Source organism: Helianthus annuus, chromosome 12, assembly GCF_002127325.2.
Source record: "Helianthus annuus cultivar XRQ/B chromosome 12, HanXRQr2.0-SUNRISE, whole genome shotgun sequence".
Lineage (NCBI taxonomy): Eukaryota > Viridiplantae > Streptophyta > Magnoliopsida > Asterales > Asteraceae > Helianthus > Helianthus annuus.
Window position 1 is genome coordinate 132055782 of NC_035444.2, and position 24633 is coordinate 132080414.

Genomic DNA, 24633 nt, shown 5'->3' on the forward strand with positions numbered 1-24633 from the left:
CCAAGACATGCCATACACGGCATCATCACCCAGCGTTTGGACTTGCAAGTTCCACCAAGTTAAAGCTTCATCAACAAACAACCCAGTAGCAAAAGTGACTTGCTGATCCGCAGTACACTTGCTCATACGGATAGTGGCCTCTGTCTTCTCTGTCCAGCGTACAAACGCCACTGCACCTCCAGTGTTGTCGTAGTTCAGCAGTTTACAGTCGAGGAACTGCTTGAAAGTGCAACCCTGAGCTGCGTTTCCTCCAGACGAATCTCCATTCCCATTTTGTCTAGCATTGCTTGGTCCTCCACTGTGTTCAGTACGGTTTGCCTCGTACTGAGCGATAGCTGCGGAGATCCTTTCTTCTAGTAGAGCGTTCAGCTCTTCAGCAGTTCTTGGCAGTGGGGGAGGAGGAGGTTGATCACGAGCGTTCACAGCTCTTCTTCGTGCCATGTTCTGACAGAACACAACACAATAGGGTAAGACATTTGTTTGATATCGTCATACGAGACAGTCGTAGTATATATATATGCACAGGCATATACCACATAAGTGACATCAAACAATCCGCGCAATGCATAAATCAATTCATACAGCAACAAGCATGTATAATTAGGTAAACACCTTACTTCACATTGGCGGTTCTTGTCTTTATACCCTACATTACTACTCTCATAGAGTATTTAATAGTCTGGGGGAGGGGTGTTCACGTTTGACCTTTTCTTGTACTGAGGGAATCTATACGTGACAAGACTTGTTGTGGTTTCTGTGCACTGAATTCCATAATTATGTATGCATCCCTAATTACGTAACTCCTTGCACAGTCCGCACAGTTCGTTTCATCCTCGTATCACTTCCTTCAGATAGGTCATTGCTTTCAGGTAAAGTCACGTATACTTGTGACATTCCACTTCTAGTATATCTATATATCAAGTATCACACATAATTGCAAGTAATTCTTAATCAAAGACATGTGCTACTCCAGTGCACCCTAAGTCTCGTAGTGTCTTTTCTTGACTCTTGTACACAGTTTCAGGTAGTGGATGTCGCGGAAAAGTTTTATGCAATGAAAACTTTTTGAAAAAAATTTTTCGCGAAAGGATCCTAGAGATTGTAGTCTAGACTCGAGAAGGAATCCTGGTTCACTACAATCGCAGCTCTGATACCAATCTGTCACACCCCTTTCTTAGGCGGAAGCACAAGGTGTGATCATGAAAAGTTCTCATTGCATACGAAAGGTAAACATACTACATGCTAGAAAAATAACTTCAAATACTCATACCATTACATTACTGAAAACATAGATTAAGTGTTTATATCACGTGACAACATATTGTCTGAAAAGTTTACAACTTTATTTAAAAGCAAACTTAAACGACATCCACGAGCAAGAGTAAGACCATGCGCACATCCACTTTAGTTACCTGAAATACATGTGAGTTTTGGAAACGAGTGAGGTCCTTTAAGTGCCGAGAGCACCGAACTTCGTTAAACACCTTGTAAAACCTTGGAGTACACTTGGATGGCTTGTATGAAAATCGAAAATTGATGGTGGTGTATGGGGATGCTCGGCCGAAGGTAGAGGGCAAGGGAGGAGGAGAAGTTGATGAGTGAAGTGTGTAAGAGAAAGTGGGAATGGTGGTCTCCTTATATCATGCTTAAGCGTTATCCAAAGGATCATGTGTTCCCTAAGTACAACATATAATCCCCACTAAATCACACAAGATCATATGGTATCTTATAAGATCAAGTAAAGATCTTGATGGGGGCCACCATGACCATCCACCATATAAGGGGGGGGGGGTTTAAGTGTAACTTTTAACCACTTAGTCCATAATTCTAATCCGAGTATCTAGTTACAAGTGTTAGTTATTAGATGTTTTTATTGGGTGTTCGGGGATCAAATGTCACACCCCGATTTCTACGTGTCTCACCGGTGGGCCCGGTGGGGGATTACCGTGACATAGTTGGCAACAATATAGTCAAACCACAATATATGAATGCACAGCGGAAGCATAAAGATAAATATATTTCAACGTTAAGTGTAATATCAAAGTATCACCATTGTTGAAATAAAATCCACAGGGGATCAATAATAATAGTAAAGTATTGTTCAACAGACTTCAGGCATCTTAAGCTTGCGAGACTTCTAATGATGCTAAGGAGAAATCCCAGCCAATTACGCATAGTACCTGCATTTAGTCTTTTTGGGAAAATACGTCAGTTTACACTGGTAAATACATTCAACTGACACTTTTGTAAAATGTTTGATAAAATTGGTTTAAATGCACAAGGCACAAACTCTTTATAACTTGGGATAATTTATAATCAAATCTTGTAAAGAATTACATGTTGCTATGCGTTCGGTCGCCCGGGTCGTGCCGGGTTAAAGTTTAATAGACACACCACATAGTATAAAACCGTGGCGGGTAACCAACGGCTACACTTTTATAGTCATGGACATAATGCCGGGTGTACGCCTACACCCGGATGTCAAGGTCGTGGCCATTTCGTAAAATGCTGCCAAGGATATCCGGGACATGGTCATTAAGCCCCCAAAGGCGTAAAGCCAACAAAACAAGTTTTTAAACGGGTCACATTGATAATACCCAACTACTAATGAGTTGGGGTCAATTGCCCGACCAAGCGGTATTTTAAATACCGTAACCCAAGCCCGTATAACGGAAAATAAGTTAAAAGTATTTACCTGTGCAAGTATAATTCCTTAATTTAAATAGATTGCAGATAGCTTTTACTGGTCCCCTAATCTGGAACGAAGGTTTAAGTTAACCTATTAGAATCCTAACGGGTCTTTAATTTAGCCGTAGCTTAGACCGGTCAGTTTCGAAGGATAGCTACGGTTTAATCGCGTGAAAGGCGAAAACCGTGAATGGAGTGTGATTTTGACCCAACAAGTTTGAAGACTTGTTTTATATGGGTATAATAATCATACTCTGGATTTTGGGGTCAAAACAATATGGTTTGACCCGTTTCGGCTAATTTATGTAAACTAGTTACATAAGCCGAACCGTGCGCGCAAAAGGCGCAACGGGTAACGGTAAGAGTCCTACGCTGTTTTCCTAAGTCAATTTGCTTTAAAGAGGTTGTGGTATCAGTAGGATACCTTCCATAATGTCCGTAACGAGTTTTAAGTTCATATTATGCCCCGTAGGGGTATTTCGGTCTTTTTAAAGATTATAAAAGAGGTTTCTAAGTTCTACAGGAAATCTGAGTTTCCCGAACAGTTTATAAAGTCTAAAATACTTTATTTATTATTTAAAATCAGTAGCAACTGGAATCGGGTCAAAAGACCTTGTAGAACTCAAGTTATGGCCGAAAAGGGCATATTCGGTATTTACCGAACCGTTGCCATAACCGCAGGTTATGAGCAGGTTAAAAATAATTAAAAATCTTTAAAAATCCCAAAATATTATTTTAAATCAGTGTGAAAAAGGTTTGGTGTCGAAATCCGGGTTTAGATAGGCGTTATGCTAATTGCGCTATTTAATTACTAAAGTTCCGTAATTTGCGCTATTTAGCATAACTCCTATTCTGGACCTCGGATTGACGTGAAATTTTAGGGACATGCTTAGAAATCAGTAACCAAGGTTATGATCCTTTCACATGTCCGAAATTCTCGTTTTAAATTAAAAAGGGCGTTACGGTCAACTTTTAAGCATTTAACGGAAATGTGTAAAAGACTCGGACAAACAACGAACCGGTCACAGAGGGTTATACCATCATGTAACCTGGTCCTAAGAGAGTCCTAAGGCATATCTAAATTATACTTTAACGGGTCAGAACTGAAGTCAATGCAAAAGTCAAAGCTTTGCGACTTTCGGCTCCGAACCGGGTCAAAACAGTAAATGGTCGGATCAAACAAGCTTAGATTAGTTAATATACTTATTATCATGTTTTATGAATGTTAAAACAGGTTACACGCCATCTACATTACTGATTATGCGGAATATCGCAAAATAGCATTTCTGTTGACTTTTTCTATGCACGTTTGACTCGACATTCGGACTAGTTAGACTGGGAATCAGAGGGTGCCCTTTTAGGGGTTTAAAGCCCACATGATTACCATCATATAACCATCTTTGATTCGACAAACCACTGGACCATTTGTGATTTATCGCAAAGTCAATCGTTAGTTACGACGGTATGACTACTAAGCTACAACTAAGCGATAACTTAAATAAGAAAGGCTTAGCTAACTTACCAAGGTCCTATGCACGAAATGTGAAGACTTGAGTCTGCTTAGGAGCTCTAAGAATGACCAGAAGTGCACTTGAAGATGTGAGGAAACATGTTGCAACTTCATGGCCTTTTATAGTGGATTTCTCACCACAAGAAGTTGACACACAACTCTACCACTGACCACAACTCATCAACATGTGTCCCTAATGCTTAGGGGTTGTTTAGGGGTCACTTGGAAGATTTAAATGCATTTCATGGCGTTTAGAAGACTGAACAGGCAAGTTAATCATTTTTTCTGCATCTGTGTCTTTCACGCGGCCCGCATGAAGGATTAGGCAATATGGGCGCGGGCCGCCTGAATCCTATTGTCAGGAACCGTATCTACAGATGGCTCGCGGCCCGCATTGAGTTACATGATTCATCAACGCGGCCCGCCTGAGGCCTGTAAACCAAGATTTTCAAATCTTTTGCCATGATGAGCCTGACCTTTCGGTTTCGGAGGGGTAACTTTGCGATTTGGCCCTCGATTATTTACAATGAAGGGCCTCGTGACTTTTACCCGCACTGTTAAGTCCCCGGTTAGTTTAATTACTATCCGAAAAGCCTTAACTTTTATTGTTGACGCTTTTAACCCCTCGCATACGAATTTGATCATAACTTTCTCGTTTTAAAACGGAACTTCGCGAAATTTATATAGTATATTCTAGTTAGCGTATTTTACTGTTACAAAGCCTCGGGTTCATCAAAGGGTCACTCAGAGGTATAAATTAAACATGTTGACACAATTAACCCCTGTAGCTTGTAATCTCTCACTTTCTTCCGCGTTTCGCTCCGTACGATCCATGATTTATTCGTTTGAAGGCACGAGCATCATTTAGGGTTACTATACAGTATATTTACCCTTCGTTGACATTTATAACCCTCGAATTTACATACTTTCAAGGTTTGTCAACTTTAGTCCTTTATTTAATATTTAATGTCACGTGTAAACTCATGACACGTGTTAGCACATTATTGGACACAAAATTTCGAGGTGTTACATCCTCACCCCCTTAAAATAAATCTCGACCCGAGATTTACTGAAATAAATAAGGGTATTTTTCTTTCATCGTGGCTTCAACCTCCCACGTGAATTCGGGACCTCTACGGGCATCCCATTTGACCTTAACAATAGGTACATGCTTCCTTCGAAGCTTCTTTACCTGTCGATCTTCAATCGACAAAGGTTTTTTCCACAAATTTTAAGCTCTCATTTATATGCACATCTGTGTGTGGTATCACTAGTGATTCATCAGCGAAGCACTTCTTTAGATTGCAGATGTGGAACACATTGTGAATTCCATTGAGCTCTTCTGGCAAGTTTAACTTATAGGTAACGGACCTGACACGTTCGATAACCTCGAAAGGTCCTATGTATCTCGGGCTTAGTTTGCCTTTCTTGCCGAAACGCATCACCCCCTTCCAGGGTGATACTTTAAGTAACACTTTTTCACCTACTTCGAAGTGAAAATCTTTACGCTTTGGATCCGCGTAACTCTTCTGCCTATCTCGGGCAGCTTTGAGACGGTCTCGAATCTGGACAATCTTGTCCGTTGTCTCGAAGACTATCTCTGGTCTTGATAATTGGACATCTCCAACTTCCGCCCAACAAACAGGCGATCTACACTTTCTACCGTATAATGCCTCGTAAGGCGCAGCCTTAATGCTGGTATGGTAGCTATTGTTGTAGGAGAATTCGATTAGTGGTAGGTTCTTATCCCAACTACCATCCAAATCGATAGCACATGCACGTAGCATGTCTTCCAACATTTGAATAGTAAGCTCACTCTGACCGTCTATCTGAGGATGGTAAGCCGTACTAAAATTCAAACGTGTGCCCAAAGATTGTTGGAAGCTTTTCAAGAAATGAGACGTGTATCTAGTATCTCTGTCGGAGATAATAGACACAGGTATGCCATGTAAGGCTACAATCTTATCAACGTATAACTGGGCTAACATGTCGGAGCTATAAGTCTCCTTGATGGGTAAGAAATGAGCTGACTTAGTCAGTCTATCGACTATAACCCATATTGTGTCATTTCCTTTCCTTGTCTTGGGTAACTTGGTAATAAAATCCATAGTTACACATTCCCACTTCCATTCGGGAAGTTCAGGCTGTTGCAGCAAGCCTGATGGCTTTTGATGCTCAGCTTTGACTTGCGCATAAGTCAAGCATTTGGCTACATAAGCGGCTACAGACTTTTTCAAGCCTATCCACCAATAATTTGCCTTTAGATCCTGATACATCTTATCAGCTCCCGGGTGAACAGAATATTTGGAACTATGGGCTTCCTGGAGGATAACATCTCGTAGTCCTCCATAAATTGGAACCCATATTCGTCCATTCAATCGTAAAATTCCGTCCTTGCTAAGAGTTAACTGCTCCTCAGTCACCCCTAGCTTTTCTTTAGGATAGTTAGCTTCCAACACAGCTTCTTGCTGTGCAACTAACAACCTTTCAATCAAATTATTCTTCACTTCAATGCTCTTGGCATTGATTTGGATGGGTTTCACCCTTTCCTTTCTACTCAAGGCATCAGCGACTACATTCTCCTTGCCAGGATGATATCTGATTTCACAATCATAATCATTTAAATTCTCCATCCAACGGCGTTGCCTTATGTTTAGCTCCTTCTGATTAAACAGATGTTGAAGGCTCTTATGATCAGAGTAGATCACAAACTTGATACCATATAGATAATGCCTTCACAGTTTTAGTGCGAACACAACGACACCCAGCTCCAAGTCATGGGTGGTGTAATTCTTCTCATGCACCTTTAACTGTCTCGAAGCATAGGCAATAACTTTGCCTTTCAGCATGAGCACACATCCCATGCCAGTGTGTGATGCGTCGCAGTAAACTACGAACTCATCGGTACCTTCAGGTAAAGTCAGCACAGGAGCGTTGCTCAACTTTTGCTTCAGAATATCAAAGGATTCTTGCTGCTTAGGGCCCCAAACGAATTTTACTTTCTTCTTGGTCAAAGAAGTTAAGGGCGCAGCAATCCTTGAAAAATTTTCAATCAAACGCCTGTAATATCCTGCTAACCCCAGGAAACTATGAATCTCTGTAGGCGTCTTTGGCTCTTGCTAATTCATGACAGCTTCAACTTTAGCAGGATCCACTTGGATACCATGCTCGCTGACAACATGTCCTAAGAATTGGACTTCTCGAAGCCAAAATTCGCACTTAGAGAATTTGGCATAGAGTTTCTCATGCTGCAGGAGTTTGAGAATACAACGAAGGTGTTTCTCATGGTCAGCTTGGTTCTTCGAGTATATAAGAATGTCGTCTATGAAAACGATGACGAATTTATCTAAGTACGGCTTGCAAACGCGATTCATGAGATCCATGAACGCGGCCGGTGCATTAGTGAGCCCAAAAGGCATCACTAGGAACTCGTAGTGACCATAACGAGTCCTAATGCTGTTTTATGTACGTCTTCATCTCTGACTTTCAGTTGATGGTTTCCTGACCTTAAGTCAATCTTCGAGAAATAACTTGCCCCTTGTAACTGATCGAACCAATCGTCGATCCTCGGCAAAGGATACCTATTCTTTATCGTGACTTTATTAAGCTCGCGATGATCGATGCACAGACGCATCGATCCATCCTTTTTTTTGACAAACAGGACAGGTGCTCCCTAAGGAGACACATTTATGTTATGAGTCCACGAATTTCTTAATCGGGGACATCTACTAGGTCAATTCCATTCTGGATATCCTATTTGAATACTACTAGTCAACTTTAGTACAATATGACCATTGGGATATCTTAGGGGTTCCACGTATTAAACCTCCATACTGATCAGGCATGGAAGTAATCTATGGGACACACCAGGATACGCCAATCTTTATATGGTACTTTTATCAAACATAGTTTGGTATTCGCAGGTGATAGAAAAACAAATGAGGAAAATATATTAAAATAACATATGTTGTCGTACTCTATGCGAAGAAAGAGTACTCCTAGATTTTTCGGAAGGATTTCTTGCCGATACGAGAAGAATTGGTTACTATGGTTTCCTTGGTAAGTTATACCTTGTGGATAATATAAAAGTTTGCTAAGCTTATGGTTTATGAAGATTTATTATTGCCTGTATTAAATCAGGACACTTAGCAGGAATTATCATTGGTAGATGAAAATGAACGTACTTGATGACATCGTAAACTGCCTTTTGGCGTTCATTAGGTGAGTTCAGGCATTTCTTCCTTTAGCCTCTCCAGGCTTAGCTGTGTTAACCACCGCTTGGAAATTTACTCCATTAATATTGAGATTTACGTTTGAGACATTATTTGCTTTTGTTCGCATTAATAGCATTGCGACTATTGCCTATCTCATCCGAGTTTTCCATACTCAAAACTTGGTACTAAATACCAAATTAATCCATTATTAGTCATTATCCTACTGTCCTAACATAGGTTAGCCTCGGCATCCACGAACCGTATAGGCCATTATGTTCCGAACATTCTTAATGAAAGTTATTTGAATGTATATCTGTCACATTTAGCTTAGGTCACAAAAGGACTATTAATGGCATTCAAGGTTTGGAGCGTGTCCAACACCTGCTTGACAGGGGACCATAATGTCACAGCTGTCTTTGTCATAAGGACGATTATAAATAGCTCAAAGGCTAGCCTTACGTGACTTTGGTTATATATATATCCATAAATGGCATAGAAGCCTGTCACGAGGGACGTAGAAAGATACGACAATAAGCCTACTCATGAAGGACATAAGTAATCATATGGCGCGAAGGCCTTGTCGTAATGACAATTAGATGCGGCCCAAATGGCCCTGTCTCTAGGATGTTATAGGATATGGCACTAAGGTGTGACAACTGTGCTCTGTAATCGATGTACGATGTAAAACAATGTTGATTATTAATAAAACAATGTGCTTTGGTATTATCATATGTGTTTTGGTGTTATTTTGTGTATTTGTGGTTGGTGATTTTACAATTCGATTCAATTCCAACTTCAAGCTCTAAATCGCTTTCTGGAAGGTTATACGCGCACTAATGCGTAAATATAACCAGTTCAATGCAACGAACACTCCAGAATAGTGAAATAGGCTTAACATACCTTAAATAACCTCCACATAACTTAGAAATAAGTTCTAGATGGTTTGGTGTGTAGAAATCAAGTTTGTTCGATCGTAGGGACTATTTGTGTCAAACTGCGAAACTATACCGATTTGTGTAGTAACGAACATTCCGGAACTTGATCATAAGTTAAACATACCCTAAATAACATTTACATAGCCTAGAAATAGGCTTTAAGGTGTTTGGTGCGCAAAAATAAACTTATTTGATCAATAGGGACAAAAAGTGCATAAGTTTGCATTTTCGCGCATATCTTACATTCTGAATATATCCGGACTTCCAAAAAAAAATTATGAAATCATTAAAATATTTTATTTTAGTGATTGGCATGATAAAATTCCATTCGTCGCGTAATTTGGATCGTTTTTGCGTTCATTACGACTTTCGTCGTAATTAACCGAATAACGCAACCATACGGCCAAACGAACCGACATTCGTGATGTCTTTGAGCATATTTTAAGTTCCCTATACTTTAACATCATTTTAGAACCTTGAAATGAGGTAAAGGGGTTTAAAAGTGCCAAAAAATTCAAGTTTTACAAGTGCAGGGACCATTTTTGAAATTTCTGGCAGATACATTGAACTTGGTCCATTTTTTAGGCACCCATGGTATTTCAAAACAATGTGCCACACATGGATAGTTTTGATCCTTGTTTTGCAATACCATTTGATGGTTTTAAGTATTCCCATGGTTTTGAAAACCATGTGCCCACATGTAAGGTCTAGATCAAAGCACGTTTTTCGACGAACGATCTTAACGGTTCTTGAATTCCTATAAATACCCAAACCCATTTCACTCCCAAAGCACACTTGAATCTGATTTTGGCTCTCTAAGTTGAAGTTTATGCTTCATACCTGAGAGTAAATCGGATCAAGAGCTTGCGAGGACCTTCTGTAAGTATTCTTTCGTTCTTTTCATTCGTTTCTATCGTTAAAGTCAAACTGTGTTTGACTTTCTGCTTTGACCAGTTTATGGTCAACGCGAAGTTCGTTTGAACTTCATAACGTGAGTGTAATCACGATGGTTATAGTCCCTAAGTGACTATACCTACTGATTACCACGTTATCTAGGCTCAGTGACGAGTCGTAGTTTCGGCCAAAATGCGTTTTCTCGCGTATTTTGTAACCAAACTACTCTAGGATGTCAAAACTGGTTGTTTTGATATCAAAACCTGTTTTCTAACTTAACTAGACATGTTCTAACATGTTTAGCTCGTCACTTTTTAGTTTGGTGCTTGTGTAGAGTCGTAAGTCAAGCGGAATAAACACCCGCTTAGACTTTCTAACACGACCCGTTTGGTCGATCGTTAGGATCCAACCAAACATGTTTAGTCACCATAGTAAGCATAGGGAATAACCTTCCGAGGTTATACCTTATGGTCACTTAGGTTTGATTAGTCGCATGATAAGTAGTTTATGTGCCTTTGGTAAATTACCAAAATACCCTTTTCATACATAATTGGTAATTAAGCATATGTGACCTAAATTTTTGACACGTAACTAATTATTTAACATAATTAAACATGTATGGGCATATAATACTTGTCATAAGGACTAGTTAGACGTCTCGAATGCGCTTTTGCGTGCACGACGTGTTAAAGTAGCGTGAGCTACCTTAATGGGCCACAATGGGTCGAAAGCACTTAGGTTAGGTTCCGATATTAGAATATAGGCCTTGCTAAACCATATCACATGAGTCCCAACACTCATTTGGTTTACAAGTCCTCATTCTGTCCGATCTTCCGATTTAGGCGTCTATTGTTTGACTAGTGATTCGATTACTAGGTACTGTTTGATTTCTCTGGTTTGCTCGAGTTTGTTGAAGTTCTATTGATTAAGGATACTTTGCACTCCATGTTAGTACATAGTTCCCCTATTTTACTGTTTTTAAATGTTTTGGGGTGATTCATATGTACGAAATGTTTTCAAGGTTTAAACGATGATTTAAAAAACGACTAAAACGATTTTTACTAAACTAATAACGATTTCAATAATGTGAATAAAACTTGATGGTTGTAGTTACATAACAAATGACATTCATTAGCATTGATCAAGCCGACCAGTATTAGGTTATGGTACCATAGGATCTGACAAATCCCGTTACTTTACTACACCCATGGTTATGTGTGGGGGTTGTGGGTAGCGACTGAATCTGATGTTTGTTAACTTACCCTTTAGTGGTTTGTTAATTCGAGAAGCAAGAAGCGAGGTGATCGAGTCACGAAGGTTTGAATGTTGTTAACGAGACGACCATATATAATTTATCACAATTAAAACGAGGACGATTTAAACGATTTAAACGAGTAAACGATTTGGGAACGATTTGGAAACAATTTGGAAACGATGTTAAACAATTTGGGTAAACGATTGGTTTTTGGCTAGTGTTTAGATAATGGGACGGGTGTAATATGGTGAAAACATGGTAGATACGCCGCTGGTACTTCTTATATATAAGTGTTTTCAACATATTACATACCGTGGCGTTATTTAGTTCACTTGGGTAAACGATTTTGGAACGATATCACACAAACGAGGTTTTCAAAATGATATAAACCATACGAGTTTTATTAACGAGATTTTATTAACGATTTAATACGAGATGTTTTACAAATTGCTTTACTAAAACAAATGTTTTTGGGTTAAGAATCATGGCTACGAGGTTTTTATAAACTATAACCCACTTGATTTGAGTTGGTTATTTAAGTTGCAATATTATACTTTTTTTTGAAACAAAGTTTTTAACAAAGTATTGCAACATTTAAACTAGTCAAGAATCCAACACTCCTATAAAACCTATGTACTCGCCAGCATTTCTTTGCTGACTAAGTTTTTACATATGTTTCAGGTGTTGATGCTTGATTGACTTCTAGGATGCATACGTCACATAGGATCTGGCCAAGACCTTAGTGACATAATAACTATGATAGATGATATAAAACTTGTTTGTTCTATGTGTTAAGACAATGTAATGTTTAATTTTATCAATAAAACAAAACTATTTTGTATCCATGGTTATGAAACAATAGCTTCTGTTGCAACACTCCCCGACGTTTCCGCCATGGTTTGTTGTCCTACGTGGTCGGGGTGTGACAGAAGAAAGTTGGTATCAGAGCCAATGGTTATAGGGAATTAGGTTATTAGTAATGCTTTGACCTAGACTATAACTTTAGGACCCTAACACAGGTTTACTTGTGTTTAGATTTTAAAACAATACCGTCACCTATCCTTAGGTGATAAACACAACGAGAACACAAATCCGAATCTGCTTCAAAAATTAATCATCCGGTCTAGGATGATTGATTACTAGATTTTGAACCCTCTGTTATATGGTTTTGAACCCTTCCAGTTTGATTCATATTTGGCTTAGTGCCTTTTGAATTTTCAAAATCTCGTCAAAGTTTGGATCTAAATAATGTGAACACGTGCAAACTGGAAGAGTGAATGCCTGTACTCTAAGTTTTATGTCTAAGGCTAGAGTGTTCGTACAAATCCACATAATCGGACTAGTCACTCTTACCTGGGAATTCTTGGGGTGAGTGTTCACTTATAGGCGAGCATGTCTTCGCGATACATTATTTTGATTCATTTACTTTGATTAGTCACTGCGTATCGTTTGTTTGTTCGAGGTAACGAACAAATGATCGCCTTCCTTGTGTTTTGTCGATGTTTTCAATACCTCTTTTGTTTATCCAAATGTGAACGCGAATGTAAATCCCGCCCGTGGACGAGCGTACAATCTGAATGCAAACGAGGCTCGAGCTGACAACCTCGTTGTCAATAGTACCTTTGTTGTCAATGGTACGTTTCTTGTTAATAATCAACCCACATCTATTCTTTCTGATTCTGGTGCCTATAGAAGTTTTGTTTCGTTATCTTTTGAACCTTTGCTTGCAATACCTAGAACTAAATTGAGGAAACCCTTATCTGTCGAAGTTGCTACTGGTAAACCTCTTGTCCTCGACTCTGTTATTCATGATTGTCAGTTGAACCTCGATAACCATCTTTTTCCTGTTGACCTTACGCCAATGCAACTTGGGAGCTTCGACATTATCGTTGGAATGGATTGGTTAACCAAACACCACGCTGAGGTAGTTTGTTTCGATAAGATTGCTTGTATTCCTTTGTCTTCTGGCGATGTTCTGGAGATACGTGGTGAGAAGCCATCTGGCGGTTTGAAGCTTATGTCCTGTACAAAGGCCCAAAGTTATTTGAGAAAAGGATATGTTGCTTTTCTAGCACATGTCAATGAGGAGAAAGACAAGAGTAAGAGTATTCAGGATATTCCGATTGTTCGGGATTATCCGGAGGTGTTTCCTGATGAACTGCCTGGTTTGCCTCCAGTTCGTCAAGTTGAGTTTCATATCAACCTTGTACCCAATGCCAACCCGATTGCGAAAGCACCTTATCGTCTTGCACCATCAGAGATGCAAGAGTTATCAAAACAGCTTCAAGAGCTATCTGATAAAGGATGCATCCGTCCGAGTTATTCACCTTGGGGAGCTCCTGTCCTCTTCGTGAAAAAGAAAGATGGATCTTTTCGAATGTGTATCGATTATCGTGAGCTTAATAAGCTTACCATCAAGAATCAATATCCCCTACCTCGAATCGATGATCTCTTTGATCAGCTGCAAGGTGTTACCTGTTTTTCCAAGATCGATCTGCGTTCCAGGTATCATCAGCTTCGTGTGTTCGAATGAGATATTCCCAAAACTGCTTTCCGCACGAGATATGGGCACTACGAGTTCACTGTCATGCCTTTTGGTTTGATGAATGCCCCAGCTATCTGTATGGACTTAATGAATAGGGTCTGTAAACCTTATTTAGACAAGTTCATTATTGTGTTCATCGACGATATTCTCATTTATTCGAGGTCTCGAGCCGAGCACGAGCAACACCTTCGCTTAACATTGGAACTCCTGAAGAAGGAACAACGTTTTGCTAAATTCTCCAAGTGTGAATTCTGGCTTAAAGAAGTTCAGTTTCTGGGTCATATAGTCAACGAGCAGGGTATTCATGTGGATCCATCCAAGATTGTAGCTATTAAGGATTAGAGTACGCTGACGACACCGACAGAGATTCGATCTTTTCTTGGTCTTGCTGGTTATTATCGTCGATTCATTTCAAACTTCTTAAAGATTGCGGTTCCACTCACTGCTTTGACTCAGAAGAATAAGCCTTTTGAGTAGGGACCAAAACAAGAAGAAGCGTTCCAAACGCTGAAGCAGAAGTTATGTAACGCTCCTGTTCTATCTCTGCCCGAGGGAAGCGACGATTTCGTTGTCTATTGCGATGCCTCCAACTTAGGCCTTGGTTGCGTCCTCATGCAACGAGGTAAGGTTATAGCATATGCATCTAGACAGCTGAAAATTCACGAGAAGAACTATACGACTCATGATCTTGAGTTAGGAGCTATGGTTTTCGCGCTTAAAATCTGGAGACACTACCTCTATGGAAAGAAGTGTGTGGTCTTCACGGACCACAAAAGTCTCCAGCATATTCTTAATCAGAAAGAGCTGAACATGAGGCAACGACGTTGGGTTGAACTCTTGAACGATTACAATTGCGAGATTCGCTACCATCCTGGTAAGGCGAATGTCATGGCCGATGCGCTTAGTCGAAAAGAGTGAGTCAAGCTTCATTCTGTTCAAACGCTATCTGATCTTCAAACTCGTGTTCTTCAAGCTCAGCAATTTTGTGTTTCACAAAATTTGATAGGTGAGGAGTTGCCGCTTCAACTTGAGCTTAAGCTCGAAAGGAAAGGCGATGGTTTACTCTACTTTAAGGATCGTTTGTGGATTCCGAAACAAGACGATCTTCGCACCTTGGTAATGAACGAATCTCATAAGTCTCGATATTCTATCCATCCTGGTGCTGATAAAATGTATAAGGATCTTTGTACTCAGTGTTGGTGGCCTGGTATGAAGAAGGATGTTGCCTTGTACGTATCGAAATGCCTAACTTGTCTCAAAGTTAAGGCTGAACATCAACGACCTTCTGGGTTGCTTGTACAACCAGAGATACCGGTTTGGAAGTGGGAGAACATTGCGATGGATCTCATCACTAAGTTACCGCGTACGTCTAAAGGTCATGATGCTATTTGGGTTGTTATCAATCGATTAACGAAATCAGCTCATTTTATTCCAATTCGCAAGGACCTATCTGCTGATAAACTTGCAAATATTTATGTTGATGAGATTGTGACACGACATGGTGTTCCTTTGGATATCATCTCTGATCGTGATGCCCGATTTTCATCTCATTTCTGGAAGACCATGCAATCTGCTATGGGAACCCAACAAAATCTAAGCACTGCTTATCATCCCCAAACAGATGGTCAATCTGAGAGAACGATTCAAACTTTGGAGGATATGCTTAAGAGCATGCGTGATAGACTTTGGTGGTAATTGGGATTCTCATCTGCCATTGATCGAGTTCTCTTACAACAATAGTTATCATGCTAGCATTAAAATGGCACCATTCGAAGCTCTCTACGGTCGAAAATGTCGTTCACCTGTCTGTTGGAACGAGACCGGTGAAGCTCAGCTTACTGGACCTGAGCTCGTTCTGGAAACAATGGACAAAATCAAGAAAATCCGCGATAATCTTGTGACAGCTCGAAGCCGTCAAAAGAGTTATGCGGATATGCGATGCAAGCCCTTAGAATTTCAAGTCGGAGATCGTGTCCTACTCAAGGTTTCACCTTGGAAAGGAGTCGTGAGATTTGGAAAGAAAGGAAAACTTGCACCTCGATATGTGGGACCATTCAAGATTGTGGAAAGAATTGGGAAGGTTGCCTATCGACTAGAGTTACCTCCAGAGCTTGGAAATATTCATCTGACTTTTCACGTGTCCAATTTGTGAAAGTGTTTAGCTGACGCTGATCTTCACATTCCTCTCGACGAGATCCGAATCGATGAAACGATGCACTTTGTCGAGAGACCCGTTTTGATAGTGGACCGTACTTTCAAGCAGTTGAAGAACAAACGGATTCATTTGGTTAAAGTTCGTTGGGAGTCCAAACGTGGCCCAGAATTTACTTGGGAACATAAGGACCAAATGATGACCAAATATCCGCATTTGTTTTCACAAGCTTCCTCTAGTTAAAATTTCGGGACGAAATTTCCTAAAGTAGGGGAGACTGTGACAACTGTGCTCTGTAATCGATGTACGATGTAAAACAATGTTGATTATTAATAAAACAATGCGCTTTGGTATTATTATATGTGTTTTGGTGTTATTTTGTGTATTTGTGGTTGGTGATTTTACAATTCGATTCAATTCCAATTTCAAGCTCTAAATCGCTTTATGGAAGGTTATACGCGCACTAATGCGTAAATATAACCAGTTCAATGCAACGAACACTCCGGAATAGTGAAATAGGCTTAACATACCTTAAATAACCTCCACATAACTTAGAAATAAGTTCTGGATGGTTTGGTGTGTTGAAATCAAGTTTGTTCGATCGTAGGGACTATTTGTGTCAAACTGCGAAACTATACCGATTTGTGTAGTAACGAACATTGCGGAACTTGATCATAAGTTAAACATACCCTAAATAACCTTTACATAGCTTAGAAATAGGCTTTGAGGTGTTTGGTGCGCAAAAATAAACTTATTTGATCAATAGGGACAAAAATTGCATAAGTTTGCATTTTCGCGCATACCTTACGTTCTGAATATATCCGGACTTCCAAAAAAAATTATGAAATCATTAAAATATTTTATTTTAGTGATTGGCATGATAAAATTCCATTCGTCGCGTAATTTGGATCGTTTTTGCGTTCGTTACGACTTTCGTCGTAATTAACCGAATAACGCAACCGTACGGCCAAACGAACCGACATCCGTGATGTCTTTGAGCATATTTTAAGTTCCCTATACTTTAACATCATTTTAGAGCCTTGAAATGAGGTTAAAGGGGTTTAAAAGTGCCAAAAAAATCAAGTTTTACAAGTGCAGGGACCATTTTTGAAATTTCTGGCAGATACATTGAACTTGGTCCATTTTTTAGGCACCCATGGTATTTCAAAACAATGTGCCACACATGGATGGTTTTGATCCTTGTTTTGCAATACCATTTGATGGTTTTAAGTATTCCCATGGTTTTGAAAACCATGTGCCCATATGTAAGGTCTAGATCAAAGCACGTTTTTCGACGAACGATCTTAACGGTTCTTGAATTCCTATAAATACCCAAACCCATTTCACTCCCAAAGCACACTTGAATCTGATTTTGGCTCTCTAAGTTGAAGTTTATGCTTCATACCTGAGAGTAAATCGGATCAAGAGCTTTCAGGGACCTTCTGTAAGTATTCTTTCGTTCTTTTCATTCTTTTCTATCGTTAAAGTCAAACTGTGTTTGACTTTCTGCTTTGACCAGTTTATGGTCAACACGAAGTTCATTTGAACTTCATAACGTGAGTGTAACCATGATGGTTATAGTCCCTAAGTGACTATACCTACTGATTACCACGTTATCTAGGCTCAGTGACGAGTCGTAGTTTCGGCCAAAATGCGTTTTCTCGCGTATTTTGTAACCAACCTACTCTAGGATGTCAAAACCGGTTGTTTTGATATCAAAACCTGTTTTCTAACTTAACTAGACATGTTCTAACATGTTTAGCTCGTCACTTTTTAGTTTGGTGCTTGTGTAGAGTCGTAAGTCAAGCGGAATAAACACCCGTTTAGACTTTCTAACACGACCCGTTTGGTCGATCGTTAGGATCCAACCAAACATGTTTAGTGACCATAGTAAGCATAGGGAATAACCTTCTGAGGTTATACCTTATGGTCACTTAGGTTTGATTAGTCGCATGATAAGTAGTTTATGTGCCTTTGGTAAATTACCAAAATACCCTTTTCATACATAATTGGTAATTAAGCATATGTGACCTAAATTTTTGACACGTAACTAATTATTTAACATAATTAAACATGTATGGGCATATAATACTTGTCATAAGGACTAGTTAGACGTCTCGAATGCGCTTTTGCGCGCACAACGCGTTAAAGTAGCTTGAGCTACCTTAATGGGTCACAATGGGTCGAAAGCACTTAGGTTAGGTTCCGATATTAGAATATAGGCCTTGCTAAACCATATCACATGAGTCCCAACACTCATTTGGTTTACAAGTCCTCATTCTGTCCGATCTTCCGATTTAGGCGTCTATTGTTTGACTAGTGATTCGATTACTAGGTATTGTTTGATTTCTCTGGTTTGCTCGAGTTTGTTGAAGTTCTATTGATTGAGGATACTTTGCACTCCATGTGAGTACATAGTTCCCCTATTTTACTGTTTTTTAATGTTTTGGGGTGATTCATATGTACGAAATGTTTTCAAGGTTTAAACGATGATTTCAAAAACGATTAAAACGATTTTTACTAAACTAATAACGATTTCAATAATGTGAATAAAACTTGATGGTTGTAGTTACATAACAAATGACATTCATTAGCATTGATCAAGCCGACCAGTATTAGGTTATGGTACCATAGGATCTGACAAATCCCGTTACTTTACTACACCCATGGTTATGTGTGGGGGTTGTGGGTAGCGACTGAATCTGATGTTTGTTAACTTACCCTTTAGTGGTTTGTTAATTCGAGAAGCGAGAAGCAAGGTGATCGAGTCACGAAGGTTTGAATGTTGTTAACGAGACGACCATATATAAGTTATCACAATTAAAACGAGGACGATTTAAACGATTTAAACGAGTAAACGATTTGGGAACGATTTGGAAACAATTTGGAAATGATGTTAAACAATTTGGGTAAACGATTGGTTTTTGGCTAGTGTTTAGATAATGGGACGGGTGTAATATGGTGAAAACATGGTAGATATGCCGCTGGTACTTCTTATATATAAGTGTTTTCAACATATTACATACCGTGGCGTTATTTAGTTCACTTGGGTAAACGATTTTGGAACGATATCACACAAATGAGGTTTTCAAAATGGTATAAACCATACAAGTTTTATTAACGAGATTTTATTAACGATTTAATACGAGATGTTTTACAAATTGCTTTACTAAAACAAATGTTTTTGGGTTAAGAATCATGGCTACGAGGTTTTTATAAACTATAACCCACTTGATTTGAGTTGGTTATTTAAGTTGCAATATTATACTTTTTTTTTAAAACAAAGTTTTTAATAAAGTATTGCAACATTTAAACTAGTCAAGAATCCAACACTCCTATAAAACCTATGTACTCGCCAGCATTTTTTGCTGACTAAGTTTTTACATATGTTTCAGGTGTTGATGCTTGATTGACTTCTAGGATGCATGCGTCACATAGGATCTGGCCAAGACCTTAGTGACATAATAACTATGATAGACGATATAAAACTTGTTTGTTCTATGTGTTAAGACAATGTAATGTTTAATTTTATCAATAAAACAGAACTATTTTGTATCCATGGTTATGAAACAATAGCTTCTGTTGCAACACTCCCCGACGTTTCCGCCACGGTTTGTTGTCCTACGTGGTCGGGGTGTGACATAAGGCCTGTCACCAGCGATGTTAACATTTAGTATGTTAACTTGTTACGAACGACGAACTATAGCATGGAGGCTTGTTATAGGTGACTTGTAATATAAATTGTGGGTTTGTCACAAGGACATTAATTCATAGGTTGCAATCTTATTAGATCAGGAGTTTTAAGGCTTGAACATAGTTCTTCACCTTTGGACAGGGAGTCATAGACTACAACTGTCATCGTCTTGAAAGGCGATTCTCTTGACAGTAAGGTAAACCAATTAACATCACTAGTGGATGTCTATTTATAATTATCATATCTACTGATATTAGTCATGATCACATCGATCATATGGACTATTAGGTTTGAGCGCAGCTCACTACCTTAAACAGGGGATCATGAGATCGTAATGTTTGTGTCACAAATGAACAATATAATTTGGCCCGTAGGCGAAACATCACTAATGGATGTTTATAATGTATTTATCTTTTTAGATGATATAAGTCAGGATTGCATTAATCATATTGACTATTCGGCTTGAGCATAGCTCACCACCTTAGACAAGGAATCACAAAGATCACAATGTCAATGTCTCAGATGGACAATTTATTATAGCCCATAATCAAAACATCACTGAAGGACGTTAAATAATATGATCATCATATTAGATGATATTAGTCATGATCGCATTGGTCATATAGACTATTATGTTTGGACATAGTCCAACATTTTAGACAGGAGGTCAAAAGACCACCACTGTCGTTGTCTTATTGGACAATAAGTTTAGCCCGTAGGCACTTCATCACTCACGGATGTTTATAATATGATCATCTTATAAGATGATATAAGCCTTGATTTCTAGATCATAAGGCAAATTAGGAATAGAAAAAAAATTCCAATATATGGATGACTGTTGTGATTTTATCGAATCACATTTGTCAGGAGTGCTAACACGTTCTTAGGTGTTAACAAGGATCTGAATCCCTTGAGTAGGTTTCACCATCTTGGCCGCGTAGGCTAGGTTTCACCTTTAAGATTCCTTTTTTTTTTAATGCATACTGGCAGGGAAGGAAGGATATTTATTTTATTCAGGATTTTTATCATAAAATCTAATTTATAAGTTAATAATAGCACAAATGGCCTAGTCGCGTAGACAAGTTTAATTTATAAGCCATGATTTCAGAGAATCGCGGCATTAAGGTTTGAATCAAAGTTCATCACCTTTTCCTGACAGGGAGCTATAGGCTACCACTGTCTTTAGTCTTAGAGGACATCAACTATAGCTCGTAGGCACTTCCCTTCTAAGGGATGTTTATTACGGAATTGCCCCTTAGGGAAATTCATTAACCATGGTAAGCAGAGACCATATTTGGTTAATTTATTAATCATATTTATTTAGGATTTCTATTTTAACAGTTTTATTAGTGGCACCCATTGGCCTGGTCACCTGGACATTTATAAATTATAAGCTTATGATTTCAGAGAATCACAGCATGAAGGTATTCTGGCACAATAGGCCTAGTCACAAGGATATTTATAAATTATAAGCTAGGATTTCAGAGAATCAAAGCCTTGAGGTTTGAACCTAGTTCATTACCTTTTTCTGACAGGTAGTCATAGCTACCACTGTCTTTTGGCTCATATGGAAATGAGCAGGGCCCGTAGGCACTACATTACCACATATGGTTAAATTATGATCACCTTAATTGATGATGTAAACCCAGGATTCAGAGATCATTAAACTGGGTTAGGAATCTTTTGGATAGGTTTTACCGTCTTGGCCATGTCTGCAAATGACATTTAGGCTAGGTTTTACCATCTTGGCCATGTCTGTATTGACATTTAGGCTAGGTTTTACCGTCTTGGCCATGTCTGCAAATGACATTTAGGCTAGGTTTTACCTTTAAGATGCTTTTTAATATTTAACGCAGAATAATTTCTAAATTGAAATGTTAATAAGGATCTGAATCTAATTTGAGGAACTGCCATCTTGGTCGGTCTTAATATGACCCGAAGCTAGGTTTTGTCCTTTTAGATTTTGCCATTTTATTATAATGGTAGATCTTATATATAAAAATGTTATCTTTCATTTTATTTCATATTTCATGTTTAGAATGAAAGTTTAACTTAATCATTCCACTATATAAAAATAAAAGTATAAAGTTGCCCTAAGCGGGACTTGAAATGAATAATGTTGTCCTCGAAGGGACTGAAAAATAAATATGTCCTTATGAGGACTATTGAGGAAACGATCTTCAGCAAAAGGAGTTTCTTCTTCATTTTATTTCTGAATGCTTTCTCCTTGGTTGCACGTTTCATCCTGGCCGCGGTACTAAGCTCAGCTTTCCAAGGCTCCGGATGTGGAGAATCCTTATTATAGCTTCTTCGCTTGGCGACGTATATATATAAAAAAAATTGGAAGCAAAATTTTCCAGATTAGGATTGGGATTATTCCTATGTTAAGTCTAGACTCAAAAGGTCAAAGAATGTGCTACTGTGTCATTGAGATTAAACACTAAGGGCTATTGTTTAATTCACTCAACGTTGGCTCTGATACCAACCTGTCACACCCCGATTTCCACGTGTCTCAACGGTGGGCCCGGTGGGGGATTACCGTGACATAGTTGGCAAAAATATAGTCAAACCACAATATATGAATGCACAGCGGAAGCATAAAGATAAATATATTTCAACGTTAAGTGTAATATCAAAATATCACCATTGTTGAAATAAAATCCACAGGGGATCAATAATAATAGTAAAGTATTGTTCAACAGACTTCAGGCATCTTAAGCTTGCGAGACTTCTAATGATGCTAAGGAGAAATCCCAGCCAATTACGCATAGTACCTGCATTTAGTCTTTTTGGGAAAATACGTCAGTTTACACTGGTAAATACATTCAACTGACACTTTTGTAAAATGTTTGATAAAATTGGTTTAAATGCACAAGGCACAAACTCTTTATAACTTGGGATAATTTATAATCAAATCTTGTAAAGAATTACATGTTGCTATGCGTTCGGTCGCCCGGGTCGTGCCGGGTTAAAGTTTAATAGACACACCACATAGCATAAAACCGTGGCGGGTAACCAACGGCTACACTTTTATAGTCATGGACATAATGCCGAGTGTACGCCTACACCCGGATGCCGAGGTCGTGGCCATTTCGTAAAATGCTGCCAAGGATATCCGGGACATGGTCATTAAGCCCCCAAAGGCGTAAAGCCAACAAAACAAGTTTTTAAACGGGTCACATTGATAATACCCAACTACTAATGAGTTGGGGTCAATTGCCCAACCAAGCGGTATTTTAAATACCGTAACCCAAGCCCGTATAACGGAAAATAAGTTAAAAGTATTTACCTTTGCAAGTATAATTCCTTAATTGAAATAGATTGTAGATAGCTTTTACTGGTCCCCTAATCTGGAACGAAGGTTTAAGTTAACCTATTAGAATCCTAACGGGTCTTTAATTTAGCCGTAGCTTAGACCGGTCAGTTTCGAAGGATAGCTACGGTTTAATCGCGTGAAAGGCGAAAACCATGAATGGAGTGTGATTTTGACCCAACAAGTTTGAAGACTTGTTTTATATGGGTATAATAATCATACTCTGGATTTTGGGGTCAAAACAATATGGTTTGACCCGTTTCGGCTAATTTATGTAAACTAGTTACATAAGCCGAACCGTGCGCGCAAAAGGCGCAACGGGTAACAGTAAGAGTCCTACACTGTTTTCCTAAGTCAATTTGCTTTAAAGAGGTTTTGGTATCAGTAGGATACCTTCCATAATGCCCGTAACGAGTTTTAAGTTCATATTATGCCCCGTAGGGGTATTTCGGTCTTTTTAAAGATTATAAAAGAGGTTTCTGAGTTCTACAGGAAATCCGAGTTTCCCGAACAGTTTATAAAGTCTAAAATACTTTATTTATTATTTAAAATCAGTAGCAACTGGAATCGGGTCAAAAGACCTTGTAGAACTCAAGTTATAGCCGAAAAGGGCATATTCGGTATTTACCGAAGCGTTGCCATAACCGCAGGTTATGAGCAGGTTAAAAATAATTAAAAATCTTTAAAAATCCCAAAATATTATTTTAAATCAGTGTGAAAAAGGTTTGGTGTCGAAATCCGGGTTTAGATAGGCGTTATGCTAATTGCGCTATTTAATTACTAAAGTTCCGTAATTTGCGCTATTTAGCATAACTCCTATTCTGGACCTCGGATTGACGTGAAATTTTAGGGACATGCTTAGAAATCAGTAACCACGGTTATGATCCTTTCACATGTCCGAAATTCTCGTTTTAAATTAAAAAGGGCGTTACGGTCAACTTTTAAGCATTTAACGGAAATGTGTAAAAGACTCGGACAAACAACGAACCGGTCACAGAGGGTTATACCATCATGTAACCTGGTCCTAAGAGAGTCCTAAGGCATATCTAAATTATACTTTAACGGGTTAGAACTGAAGTCAATGCAAAAGTCAAAGCTTTGCGACTTTCGGCTCCGAACCGGGTCAAAACAGTAAATGGCCGAATCAAACAAGCTTAGATTAGTTAATATACTTATTATCATGTTTTATGAATGTTAAAACAGGTTACACGCCATCTACATTACTGATTATGCGGAATATCGCAAAATAGCATTTCTGTTGACTTTTTCTATGCACGTTTGACTCGACATTCGGACTAGTTAGAGTGGGAATCAGAGGGTGCCCTTTTAGGGGTTTAAAGCCCACATGATTACCATCATATAACCATCTTTGATTCGACAAACCACTGGACCATTTGTGATTTATCGCAAAGTCAACCGTTAGTTACGACGGT